Source organism: Pygocentrus nattereri, chromosome 23 (genome assembly GCF_015220715.1).
Source record: "Pygocentrus nattereri isolate fPygNat1 chromosome 23, fPygNat1.pri, whole genome shotgun sequence".
Classification (NCBI taxonomy): domain Eukaryota; kingdom Metazoa; phylum Chordata; class Actinopteri; order Characiformes; family Serrasalmidae; genus Pygocentrus; species Pygocentrus nattereri.
The window spans coordinates 15,925,226-15,939,888 of NC_051233.1; positions in this window are offsets into that span (position 1 = coordinate 15,925,226).

A 14,663-nucleotide genomic window follows, 5' to 3' on the forward strand; every position below is an offset into this window, starting at 1 on the left:
TGGGTTACCGCTGACCCGTGCTGGTGTCCGCCCGCCGATACTGTGAGTCCATGTATGTTCCGTGTGTATGCATGAGTGGGTGACTGGTGTGTGCGAGTGTGGGTGTGGGTGTGTGTGGGTGCATGTGAACATGTGTGTGTGGACAGCTGGGCCTGGGTCTATGACTTGCTGAGCCTGGACATCTGTGGTACATGGTGGTGGGCAGGAGTTACCCCTCCCCACCGCTCCCCGCTGCTTGCCGACTCCGCCCCACACCCGGGGTATGGGTGCCCTGTGGGTCCCTGGGTGCATGACTGGACATCGTGGCGTGGTCCCTGCCCTGCTCCCTTGGCGGTTGTGTCCTGAGGGTGGTTTGGGCCTTTCTGGCATGGGGGGGGGGGGTCCTGCCGGGGGTCGGCCGGTCTCGGGCGCCTGGGCCCTCGGGGGCCGCATGCTCGGCTCATGCTGGGGATGTTGGCCTGCCGGGGGGGGTGGGCTGCTCATTGCCTCTGGCTCTCCGGTCACTTGCCCTTTGTCTGTGGGCGCTCTGTCTGGGGCCTCCATTCTTCGTCCTCTGGGGCGTGCACGCGGTGGCCGTCGGAGCGTGTGGCCTCAGGTCTCCTGAGTTCCTAATGGGCTGTGGATGGTCCGGGTCCCCCGGGTCCTTCCCTATCTGTCTCTGGACCACGGGGGCATGGTTGCGGCTTCTTGCCCTCATTGCTGAGCACATTCCATGACACATGACACGTGAACGCATATACACACATATACACATTGCTGCAAACAGTAGAATTGTGTGTGGTGGGTGGGTGTATATGTATAGAGGCATATGTATAGATATGTAAACATGTGTATGTATGTAGCAGCAAATAGTAGAATTATGTCTGGGTGTATATATGTATATGTATATGTGAATATGTATATGTATGTATATCTGTATAATTGTTTTTTTCCCCTCCCCTTTTTTTTTTTTTTTTTTTTTTTTTTTTAACTTACTTATTTATCTATTTATTTTTATTTAGTTGTCTGTTTATTTACTTATTTTATTTGTTTTTTCTCTCTTTTTTATTATTATTATTATTATTATTTTTTCTATTTATTTATTTACTTACTTAATTATCATTATTATGATTTATTATTATTATTATTTTTTTTTTTTTTTTTTTTTTTTCTCTCTCCTCCCTTCTTCTCTTTCTTTCCTGTCCTCTTTTTTATTGCCTGTCAGGCCTGGCCAAACAAATAAAATAAAAACTTTAACAAGAATAGGCTTTAGTAACCTATAGAGCTTTTTCTTGTGAAAACAAATATGTTTGGTACATCAGTACATTCGGATTACCATTCCGATTGCAAAAATGGCCAGACATGACAGGTTAAAAAAAAAAAAAAAAAAAAAAAAGAGTTGACCATAGAGACGGAATAGCTTGACTCGACTGAAGAAGTTTAAACTTCCTCCCACAGCTTCTGTGAATATAACGAGGTCGGCGAAGAAGTCCAAGTTGTTTGATCGTCGATATGCATGATGGAGTGGAGTGAGTATTGAGTTTTAACAGCTGGACAGCAGTATAGTTGATCGCCATTGTAAACAAAGTTGTCCAACTCGGATCAAAAAGCCGCTCTGAAGAAAAGTACAAGCACTTGAACAAAGATAAAACTGACTAAAGATAAACGCTAGAGATAAAACTACTAAACGACTAAAATAGACACTTAATAAAAGTAGTAATAAAAATAGTTAGATCTCAGATGAGAAGCGGCGGACAGACCACGCCAGCGTCCTCTCACCGAGCAAGGTGAAAGTTTATGATTTAGTGGCACAATTTTCACTCTGGGTAACACCCAGGTGAAAACAATCAAGGGCAGGGTCTGGAAACAAGGGGGCAGGACAGAAGAATCAAAACAAAAAGCACATGTACAAGTAAACAAAAGCACGTGGAAGACTGGGAGGGGCCAATTGTGACAAACTAAAAAAGTTAGTAAACTGTTGTGATTTCAAAATTTTGAAAGTAAGACACAAATAAGTGGTCTGAATTTTAGATTAAAGAACAACAGCATTTGTTGTGTTATAAATTGTTTATAGTCAATAGTAGTTTTTATTTATTTATTTATTTTATTTTTTTTTTTTTTACCCAATTTTCTCCCCAATTTAGTTGTTCCCAATTCCACCTGCTAGTTAGGACTCCCCCAATCAAATGATGCTACCAACGCTAAGAGGGTGAAGGCTAGCACAGGCTTTCTTCGAGGCCTGTGAAACCAGCCACCGCTTCTTTTCAAACTGTCGCTCACGCAACGTCACGGGACAGCCGAACGCGCTCGGGAAAAAAAGCACCAACCACCAGATCTGTTACGTCGGCTAACAGACGCCTGCGCTGACTAATATCGCGTTGAGTGATGGGGGGAAGGGGGGGCCATCCTGCTGTTATTTATTCTCAGTTGTGTAGGTGTGGAGATGAAAGCTCTGTAGACACTATCTGAATTTAAACATGAACAGCTTTATTTCAAATTAATAAGATAGTGTTAAAGCCCCATGAGAGCCCCAAAGGCCAATGTGGGATCTCCCCCAATGTCCGAGATGGCTCTGGTTTATATATGATGAATGTGCGCACATGCATAAGATAAATAGAGACAAACACACATCCATACATCCTATAAGGAAACATCTGGAAAAGCTTATTTCAACACAAACAGATACCCCCAGCAAACACTGTTCTCATAACCTTGACATGTTATTCTATACATTAGCTTCCTCTCTTAAAGGAATGGGAGGAAGAGGCCCTCAACAGAATATACACACACAGAAGAAAAAAGAGCTTAAAGATAACAGATAAAAATATAAAGAAAAACATGACTATGACATCATGCAAGATGATTGTAAATTCACCTCACTGCCCACCCAGAGAGAGCGTGGCCAATTGTGCCCTCTTTGACTCCCGGCTACGGACGATTGTAGAATCACCAGGGATTGAACTCGCGATCTCCTGATGATAGGGCCAATAGTCAATAGTAGTTGAAAATACTGAAAAATATTCAAACATGCTGACTAGTCAGGATTCATATTTATACAGAGTTACCATACACCCAAATTAAATATTCTAGACTTAACAAATATTGAAATATGAGCTTATCTTAACTCAAACAAACATGTTTTGTGTTGTTCACAGAAGCCAAAGAATGTTTCTGTCCATACAGAAGTGGAGATTGTCAGGATCTCTTCTAATGCAAAAAGCAGAGTTTACATTTCCTCTGTCCATTTGAAGTAGAGACCTCAATAGTATTGTGTGCATGCTTCCCTTAAAGCAGCAGGATGGGAGATAGAAGGATGAGAGGAATATTTTCCTTCACACCCCTTCCAGGGTTGGACGAACTGTAAAGACACAGTGATTTGACATAAGTAAGTTAAATAATTACATTTTTAAGATTTTAAATACTTTAAAGTTTTTTAAAATAGTTGTTGTTTTTAATTATTTCGTTAGATTTATATAGTAATAATTTTTAATTAGTTTTAAGTTGTTTATATTTGTGATTCTGTGGTTTTAATGGGTTTTTTTTGTTTGTTTGTTTCCTTATGGGTTATTTAAAGATAGGTGTCTGCATTTAAACATTTACCCTAATAGGTTTAGCTGTAGCTTGGTGATTAGTTTACTGTAGAAATATGATGCTGTGTCTCTGTGCTGTTTGTGTTCAGGGCGCTTTCTAATGTTGCTAATGTTTATATTGGCTGAGCAGAAGGAATAAAAGCTGGCGGACATTTTCTCCAATATGAAGCACAGTAAATGTGAATCTGTTTGCTTCTTCTCTGCTTCGCTAAACTTCCTCATGGTTCAGATGCAAATTTTTTGCTAGCCTTTCTCTCCATGTTGGAGAAACTATCATACATGCAACTGCTCTACTATTAACTGCAATGAGGCCAAAAGACGATTTTTGAGAGAGGCTGAATCTTGGGCATGCAAAACTACCACATTAAGCAGCATCAAAATATTTTAAACCATTGTTTTTATGGAGGTTCACACATTGCCAGTGCTCAATCAAGCACAGTTGAATTTGTCAGCTCACCACATAGTGCAATTCGACAATTTGCCATTACTACATTATTAAGTTAAAACCATAGTGAGAGCGCAGAATGCCACAGCACATCACTTTGTGGTTTGCAATTTATGCAGATAAAGGCAGCTAGTCTTTTAGATAAGCAGACAAATGCAAATGGTAAGTTATCTCAGCTAACACTACTAGCCTAGCCTTTTTCAGATTGTGTTTTTCAGCTAGAAAACAGCTTGTAAAGAGGTACTAAACTGACACCAAGTGTGGTAAGTGATGCTGGACACTTTTATAATTTAATCCACACATTTTGAGTGTAAAACTGGACTTTAACAGTTTATCTTTAAGCAGGCAGGTAAAACTGGGGACCTTACTGGCCAAACTGCTGCAGAGATTCACGTTTACCCTCCTCTAACTCTGAATTAAATTCATGAAGTTGTTACTAATTAGCTGATGAGTTGAATCAAGTGTGTTTGATGATGCAGTGTGCTGAAGTCTGTTGCAGATGAATGTCTGTGTTTTTTTGTTTGTTTTTGTTGCTGTTCATTTGCCCTCATACTTCCCAGAAGGGGTACATGGCATTTATTTAAGATGATCAACTGACTTGGTGAGTATCCAATTACTGAGATTGCCTCATACTCTATTGGTTTATTATACAAATTGTAGTACTAACATGGCTCAGAGACAGATATGCTTCACTTGTTATGAAGACATCAGTTCGCTTCTACATTTGTTGGCAAAAATTTGAAGGCCTCTGGTCAAAAATACATTTTAACTTTTTCACAGCATGTTGTCCTAGCTAAATGTACTAAATTCAGTACATACTCCATAACTCCATAACATGCACTAAAATCTTCTCTGTAAAAGATGTGTAAACTTATTTTCACTTAGAATTGGAGTTTGACTGGGGTGCTCAAACTTTTCCATATGACTGTATATAAAAAAACAACACTTTTACAACTGTGGTTGACATGGTTTGGTTGATCATCAAACACAGCTGAAAAGTATGAAACATTGCTCTGCTTTACATGCACTACCAGTCCTGAGTTTGGACACACCTAACTGAATGTCAAAGTCAAAGTTTATTTATAACAGCTGTTGTCACAAAGCAGCTTTCCAGAAAAATCCAGGTACAAGCCCCCATAAGCAAGCCAATGGCAACAGTGGCAAGGAAAACACTCTAAAAGCAAGAGGAAGAAACCTTGAGAGGAACCAAGACTCAAAAGGGGAACCCATCCTTCTCTGGTCATATAGTTTAGTATTAGTATAACTATTAAAATACAAAAACGGGTGAAGCAATGATTATAATTAAATTGTTTCGTTCTGTGCAGCAGTTATCAAGTATCATCACAAGGGTCAGTTCCTGCAGGTAAGGTTTGCACAGTTTGTACAGTGGGAAGCTCCGTTGTGATCAAACCAGTCAAGAAGGCTGGTGAGAAGGCAGAAGCAAAAGCATCAGTTCAAATCGGCAAACAAAACATGCAGACCTTTTGAACCTGAAGCTGGCTAAGGCTTTTGCTGGAAAATTCAGACATTTTCTGCATCCTGTAGAGAAACTGCATTTCTTAATTTATCCAGTCGTTTATGTCTTTTATACTCTCAATCTTATTAAGTTGAAGTGTATAATCTGGTCAGAGAATAAGAGATTGTTTGTTATTTTCACTAATGCTGTCTCTGTATTATGATCTGGCCTAAAACCACACTGAACTCTTCCATGTTTCCTATGCAAATTCAAACTTTGTTGTTTCGTCAAAGCTCTTTGATATAAAGCGAAGACTTGAGATAGGTCTATATTTTAATGGTTTGCATGTATCAAGATTAGCTTTCTTGATCAGGTCTAATTGCTGCTAGTTTAAGAGTTTTTGGAATATAGCCAAGGCTAAGAGAGGAGGTTATTATTGACAGAATAGGCTTGGTTATTTCTGGCAAAATTTATTTGAGTAAACTTGTAGGAATTGGACCTAATATGCAAGTAGAAGGTTTTGAAGAGGATTTCAGTTTGTTTAAGTAAGGTAAACAATTCCAGCCTCTCTGCAGTAGATATTATCTGTTTTAAAGCTCAAGTATAATTATTTTATCTTGGGCCAAGCTTTCTGCCTTATTATTTTACTTTTTTAATGGAGTAGAACGAAAAGCACTTAGTTCTAATATCTAATTCAGTTGGATTACACAGACAGCTAATAGAAGCTGATCATTGTGAGAGGTTACCAGCTGTGGAGGAAGTTATAGTCTGCTTAAAGACGACAGTATGGTGATGAACATGCATTAAATGAACATGCAATAATGAGTGGGACCATTTATACAGTAAAACCTACATAATCTAAGATAAAATAAGATATATAAGATATAAATGCCTTACTTAGTGGATATTGTGGTTTATCAAAGTGGATATTAAAAGCTCCAACAATTATTACTGTTCAAAAACTTTAATAAACTTGATAGAAAGTCAGGAAATTCCTTTAAGAACTGAGAACGCGGCCCTGGCAGCCTATAGATTGTAATTACAATTACTGTAAAGGAATTCTTATTTGTTCCTTGATCACTTTTATTTAAAAAAAGAATTTCAAAAGAATAGAATTTGTAGCCTACTTCCTGATTCATGGCAAAAGTATGTGCTCATCTGCCTTCACACGCATATGAACTTGAGTGACATCCCATTCTTAATCCACAGGATTTAATATGATGTTGGCCCACCCTTTGCGGCTATAACAGCTTTAACTGTTAACTGAAGGCTTTCCACAAGGGTTAGGAGTGTGTTAATGGGAATTTTTGACCATTCTTCCAGAAGCGCATTTGTGATGTTGGATGAGAAGGCCTGGCTCACAGTCTCCACTCTAATTCATCCCAAAGATGTTCTATCAGGTTGAGGTCAGGATTCTGCACAGGCCAGTCACATTCTTCCACACCAAACTTGCTCATCCATGTCTTTATGAACCTTGCTTTAAGCACTGGTGTGCAGTCATGTTGGAACAGAAGGGGCCATCCCCACACTGTTCTCACAAAGTTGGGTGCATGAAATTGTCCAAAATCTCTTGGTGCTGAAGCATTAAGAGTTCCTGTCACTGGAATGAAGGGACCGAGCCCAACTCCTGAAAAACAACCCCACAACATAATCCCCCCTCCACCAAACTTTACACTTGGCACAATGCAATCAGACAAGTACCGTTCTCCTGGCAACCGCCAAACCCAGACTCATCCATGGGATTGCTGGATGGAGAAGTGTGATTCGTTACTCCAGAGAATATGTCTCCACTGCTCTAGAGTCCAGTGGTGGTGTGTTTTACACCACTGCATTCGACGCTTTGCATTGCACTTGGTGACATAAGGCTTGGATGCAGCTGCTTGGCCACTGAAACCCATTCCATGAAGCTCTGTATGCACTGTTCTTGAGCTAATTTCAAGGCCACATGAAGTTTGGAGGTCTGTAGTGATTGATTGGTAGAAAGTTGGTGACCTCACCTCTGCCCACTATGCGTCTCAGCATTCGTTGACCTCGCTCTGTCATTTTAGGTGGCATACTATTTTGTGGCTGTCATTCCCAATTGCTTCCACTTTGTTACAATACCACTGACAGTTGACTGTGGAATATTTAGTAACATTGCACTGGTGGCATCCTATCACAGTACTACTATTTGTAGAAGCAGTCTGCATGCAGAGGTGCTTGGTTTTATACACCTGTGGCCATGGAAGTGACTGGAACACCTGAATTCAATGATTTGGATGGGTGAGTGAATACATCTAGCAATACAGTGTATTTGAAACCTGCCAAGAAAAAGCAAGAAAGCCCCAGCAGCCAAGCAATGTGATGCAGCAAAGGTATGACCTGGAAGTGTTAACCACATGGTAAACACTTGAGACACACGTTACCTCAGTCGTGGCATCTCACTGCAAGTGAGCACTAAGTTAAGTACCTAATGAAATTTTTGTACTGCACTTATTGAAGTGTATGGTATTGCACTATGTTTAATTCTGTTTCCTTTTCTCTAGCTCTCAACATGGGAGATGGCATAAAGATGCTATTGTTAGTTCAGATGTTGAAACAACAGTCAATATTTTACCCAGACTGAAAAGTGAAGCACAGCTACTCACAGTGAAACTGAAAAGACAACTAAACCATGGACAGAACAGTGATCACACAATCTAGACCAGCTCCTGGTTCAGACTCAGATGAGGAAAGTGAAGAAAAAGATACCAAAATGAAGTAGGCTAAAGTAGGCTAAAAGCTTCAGGCTGTGTGGGATCTGCTAAATGATGTGGCTCAGCACATTTAAAGTATCACAAAACTCTTTGAAACAGTTGTTATGACTTATCAGAATTATAAGAGAAGTGTGGAGTCCCTCTCTCTGCATCAAGTCTGATTATAATGGAACAAGCACCAAAGATTGGTTGAATGGGTAAATGGCTACAATCCACTGCTTCTAGGACCCAGGGACCCAGCCTCTATATCAATGACTTGGAAGCAGTTTGGATGAAATCAGAGCAAGCTCTTCAATTGTACAAATTTTAAAAATCGATATCAAATTATTATTTATAATTAATTATTATATGTAAACTGGAGCCTACAACAGATGTTGGAGAAAAGGAGTGATGCACAGCTCTATTATGGCTGCTGCTGGTGACTTACAGCAATTTCCACCTCTAGGAAAATCAACGCTGCAGTGTGTATGAGGATCATGCAGTGGACTGGAAAGGTGATTTTGCCTATGCTCAGCTGCTGAACAGACTGAGAGTGACACAAAAGCATGAAGCTCAGTCTGGTACTGCCCCCTCAGTGTGGTACTGCCCCCCTGTTGCATTACACATATACGCTACTAATAAAGAAGTGGATGATTTTAATTCAGCACCAGTGACTTCACGCTTTTCAGATATATCACAAATATAGAAGCAGAGGATTATAAAAAGTTCCCTGAACAGGCCAAATGCAGAAGCAAGCAGCCCCCTTTAAAGGAGAAAAAGGTGATCTAATGGACACACTGCAGGTCGGAGTCTGTCCAAAGCAGCTCTTTCGGTAGAGTGGTAAAAGTGACAGTTTCCTTTAAAGTTGGCCTTTGCATGCACTGCTCGTAAAGTACATGGAATGACCACTTCTTGTGCTGTATTTTTACAAAAAAAGATCCTTGAACCAGGCATGGCTTACGTGGCATTTAGCAGAACCACCTCACTCAATGGATTACACTTTGACATCTTTGAGAACATGCCAAAAACTGAATTGGGCTTCATCCAGCAGAGAACCAGCCATTATGATTGTGCATCATAACACTGAGGGACTACAGAATCATACTGAAGATATCAAAAGCCTTCATGAACTGCTCCTGTCTGATGTCTTACTGAGACTCACACTCATAATAGATATGTTTACTACACCAATTACATTCACTTTTCCAACAGAAGCGGAGGAAGGGTTGCCATCATATGTAAAGATCAGCTTTAGGCTTGCCTAGTAGAATATGTACAGCACAGATCTGGAGTTTTTGTTTTTTTAAAGGTTGAAGCCCAGAAATAAGTTCTGATTGCAGTTGCATACAGACCTTCAAACTACAGACTTTCTTTGAGATCATGGACTACACATCTGTGATAGTGTGTGGTGACCTCATAGAAGATCAGATTGCTAATGTGACCTTTTCTGAATTTATTCCAGTCAAAAAGATTCACACAGATTATTAACCATGCTACAACAGATAAGAACACAATTTTAGACCCTGTGTTTATTTATAAACCAAACACTAATATATTGCAGCAGGCATTGTAAAGACATATTACAGCTTCCATAACCCTGTATATTGTGTGTTATAATAAATTAATTAGTTTTAACTGACCAAAATGATGCAAAAAGCAAACAAGCATGTATATTTATAGTGCTCAATGAGTCAGATATACACTGTTTCAGGTACTGTTGAAAGTAATCTACTAATACTACCAATGATTGTAATTTCAAAGGATTTGCAAATCCTTTTCAACCTATATTCAATTGAATATACTACAAAGACAAGATATTTAATGTTCAAATGGATAAACTTTATTTTTTTGTAAATATTCACTCCTTATGAATTTGATGCCTGCAACACATTCCAAAGAAGTTGGGACAGTGGCATGTTTACCACTGTGTTACATCACCTTTCCTTTTAACAACACTCAATAAGCGTTTGGGAACTGAGGACACTAATTGTTGAAGTTTTGTAGGTGGAATTCTTTTCCATTCTTGCTCGATGTACAACTTCAGTTGCTCAACAGTCCGGGGTCTCCATTGTCATATTTTGTGATTTTCAATGAGACAGGTCTGGACTGCAGGCAGGCCAGTATAGCACCTGCACTCTTTTACTATGAAGCCACGCTGTTGTAACACAAGCAGAATGTGGCTTGGCATTGTCATGCTGAAAAAAGCAGGGATGTCCCTGAAAAACACATTACTTGGATGGCAGCATATGTTGCTCCAAAACCTGTATGTACTTTTCAGCATAGGCACTAACACACCCCCATACAATCAGAGATGCTGGCTTTTGAACTTGCGCTGATAACAATCTGGGCAGTCCTCTTCCTCTTTGGCCCAGAGGACACAACATCCATGATTTCCAAAAACAAACCAGTGGACACTTTTCCACTTTGCGTCAGTCAGATGAGCTCGGGCCCAGAGAAGCTGGCGGCATTTCTGGGTGTTGTTGATATATTTTGCTTTGCATGGCAGAGTTTTAACTTGCACTTGTAGATGGAGCGACGAACTGTGTTCACTGACAATGGTTTTCTGAAGTGTTCCTGATCCCATGTGGTAATATCTGTTACAGATTGATGTTGCTTTTTAATGCAGTGCCACCTGAGGGATCAAAGGTCACAGGCATTCAATGTTCGTTTTCTGCCTTGCCGCTTACTTGCAGAGCTTTCTCCAGATTCTCTGAATCTTTTGATGATATTATGGAGTGTAGATGATGAAATCCCTAAATTCTTTGCAAATGCACATTGAGAAACATTGTTCTCAACCTGTTGGACTATTTGCTCATGCAGTTGTTCACAAAGTGGTGAACCTCGTCCCATCCTTACTTGTGAACGACTGAGCCTTTCAGGGATCCTCCCTTTATACCTAGTCATGACACCTGTTTCCAATTAACCTGTTCACCTGTGGAATGTTCCAAACAGGTGTTTTTTGAGCATTCCTCAACTTTCCCAGTCTTTTGTTGCCCCTGTCCCAACTTCTTTGGAACGTGTTGCAGGCATCAAATTCAAAATGAGTGAATATTTGCAAAAAAACAATAAAGTGTATCTGTTTGAACATTAAATATCTTGTCTTTGTAGTGTATTCAGTTGAATATAGGTTGAAAAGGATTTGCAAATCATCATATTCTGTTTTTATTTATGTTTTACACAACGTCCCAACTTCATTGGAATTGGGGTTGTACAAAAAAAAGCTGGCCTAAAAATGTCACTGATTCACAACAGAACAGAAATGAGATGGCCAGTGGGTATCGTACAAGCAAAAGTACAAATGATTCTTTCAATGATGTTACTAAAATGACCTGGTATCCCCTGTACAGTACTAGTGAATGACAATGTATTGTATTAAGCTTAGCAGCTTACTAACCTTTGTAGTGGAAGAATCTTGTTGTTCGATCAGGAAGTAACACTGCCGCTTGGCTAACTTTTTCAACAATAGCTGACATTCCAAAGGTCATCACCACAGCAGCATTGCCACACCTGAAGGACCAGCTAATCATAAACACAATTGAGAAATCAAAGCACACTACAGATTTCTCCACTTGTAGGGCAGCATTATTTATAGTTTTACCTATATCATTTTTAACTGGAATGAGAAAGAAAACAAAAAAGAAAAAAATGGTATTTTCATATACTGAAATAAAAAATATTGTAATTGCCATTTTATCCACTCAAATCTCATGGATCTTTAAAAACTATTTTTTAATGGATTATAAATTAGCATTAGATGGATCATAATTGCATAAAATTATTATTAGAAATATTAAATTCTAAAATATTTCTTAAAGACAGGGCTTAAAAGAACCATTGTCATTAAATGTCATTAAACTGTCATTAAATCTTACTGAGCTATATGCATGTTAGTTTCATGTTTGCACACAAAATTATGCAGTATGATCTTTGCTGATCAAAGTTAAACCAAGACCCATATCTTTTAGTGTTTATTGGCCAATCTGACATAAATAAATAAATAAATAAATAAATAAATAAATAAATAAATAAATAAATAAATAAATAGCGATTTTATTATTATTAAAAAGCAATGTTAGCTATGAGCTTTTTCTGTTCAGGTTATGTTTCTGACATATGTGCACTGACTATGTGGTTCCTGTTTTCTACTGTTAGAAATTCGACAAGAAGACTCAGGAGACTGAAGCTTCAGCGTTGACTGGAGTTTATTTCCACATACAGAGTATGGGTATAGCGTGGTCGATCAGCAGTCAATCAGCAGGATCAGGAGTCTAGTCTTATTCACGTGCATGCAGACGATCATGCACGGGCACAGCTTGGTCATCAGTGTGTCATTAGTCTAGTCTGGTTAGCAGTCCAGTCTGCAGTCCAGTCTATAGTCCAATCTAACAAGAATATTTTGGAAGGACCTTATATACATTAAAAACTAAGGGGGAGGAAGGAGGAGGAATAGGAGTTTAAGGAGGGATAAGGAGGGGTTGTAGAAGGAGAATATGAGTAGAGACAAACAATTAAAGTGGCAATAACTGTACAGAATAGGACAATGCCTATCTGCATAACATTAAGCCAAAAAATGCTCATCTTTAAGAGTCCTCCATTTAGTTTTACACCAGTTTGGAACAGCAGTCACTAGTGCTTGCCTAAGGTCTGATCGCAGTGACTCAACAAGTTGTCTAAAATGAGGACCATCAGTTGTAGAATTAATGTTATCACTATTGCATTTATGAATACCAGAGTGACACAAGAAGACTCTTTCAAAACGCTCACAGAAATCTGCAGCTGACTCTCCTCTTTTCTGTCTGCATTTGGTTATTTGCCCCCAATCAGTAGTTTTGCGACATTTACAGCTGATCCAGTCATTGAAAGCTTTCCAACCCCTTTCAATGTCAATGTCCTGGCCTTTGTCACCCAACGCATCCAATACCTTATTAGCAAGCTGTCTACTATCTGTTAAGTACTTAGCTTGCTATGGCAACAGCATCATTGGGGTGAAATAAGTAGAGGATCCTCTTCTTTTGCATGAGATTGATGAAGTCAAGCCCCATTTCTCTAGGAGGTTTAAATTCCTTGGACAGCTTGTCCAAAGTGGCTGCATCTAAAGGAACATGATCAACTTCTACTCTGGTTTGCTTAACTTCATCTCCCTTATTAAGGACCTCAGATGATCTAATAGTGATTGGTCTCATCTGAACTGCCTTATCACTTGTATGTTCAAAATCCTCATCAGAGGAGGAGGTTTCTGATCCATCAGAGTGGATTGCATCCAATTCTGGATACAGCCTAACCAACAGTGGATGATCTTCATCCTCTGTGTAGCATGGCTGATCCAGAGGAGGGCCTACAGGTAGAGATTGGAACTGACGCTTTGATTTAGATTTACAATTGGTCTGTTGCTGTTCAACCTTGGTCAGTGATTGCTTAGGTTTTTTTGCATGTTCTCTGGGTATTCATGGCAGCTATTTTATGCTTTTTACATTCGCTGTTTAGCTCTAGGATCTTTCCCTCAGCATCCGCTAGCTTACCCTCCATGTGTCTAAGCTTATACTTCCTGTACTGCTTTATTACAAAAAGACATTCCTTAACTGAATCATGCTTAATACCATAACCCAAAGCTGTTTTTACATTCTTGAAGAGTCCAATCTCCATCAGCAGAAAAGCCTTTGGATAAAAAGTATTGAGTTGTCTTTTGCACATGAATGTGTTTCCCTACTATATCATCCATTAACTTTTCAAATACAAATTCCGTCCATTCAGGCATTTCTATTCCTCCCTTAACTAGTGTATTCTTTCTGAAGTTAAGAGGTTTCCAAGATTCTTTCTCAAGATTCTGTAGTTTTTGGCCTGTACTAGTCATGACGAGTTAACACGAGAACAAGCTAAAGCAAAAAACACAACCAGTCTTCCCTAACTAGCTGAGTGGATAAGTGGATAAGTAACTTTTACCAGTGACAACAAGTAAACTCCTCTTGGAACAAAGGGGATAACAGCCACAAAAAACACTAGGTTTCTTTATCAGTGACAACAAGTAAACTTCCCTTGAAACAAAGGGGATAATAGCCACAAAAAACACTAGGTTTCTCTATCAGTGACAACAAGTAAACTTATCTCGTTTCAGAGAGGATAAACTTTACTGACTCCTCTATCTTATAAAGCCAGAATTTCTCTTCAGTTCGAAAATGGCGTGTTTACTCACCAAGTAGGTTTCAGTAAGCCATCTGCGGCAGGGCACCAGGTTGTTAAAAATTTGACAAGAAGAGTCAGGACACTTGATTTTTATTTCCACATACATATGGGTATAGTGCAGTCGATCAGCAGTCAATCAGCAGGATCAGGACTCTAGTCTTATTCACGTGCATGCAGACGATCATGCACGGGCACAGCTTGGTCATCAGTGTGTCACTAGTCTAGTCTGGTCAGCAGTCCATTCTAGTCTGGTCAGCAGTCCAGTCTGCAGTCCAGTCTAACAAGAATATTTTGGAAGG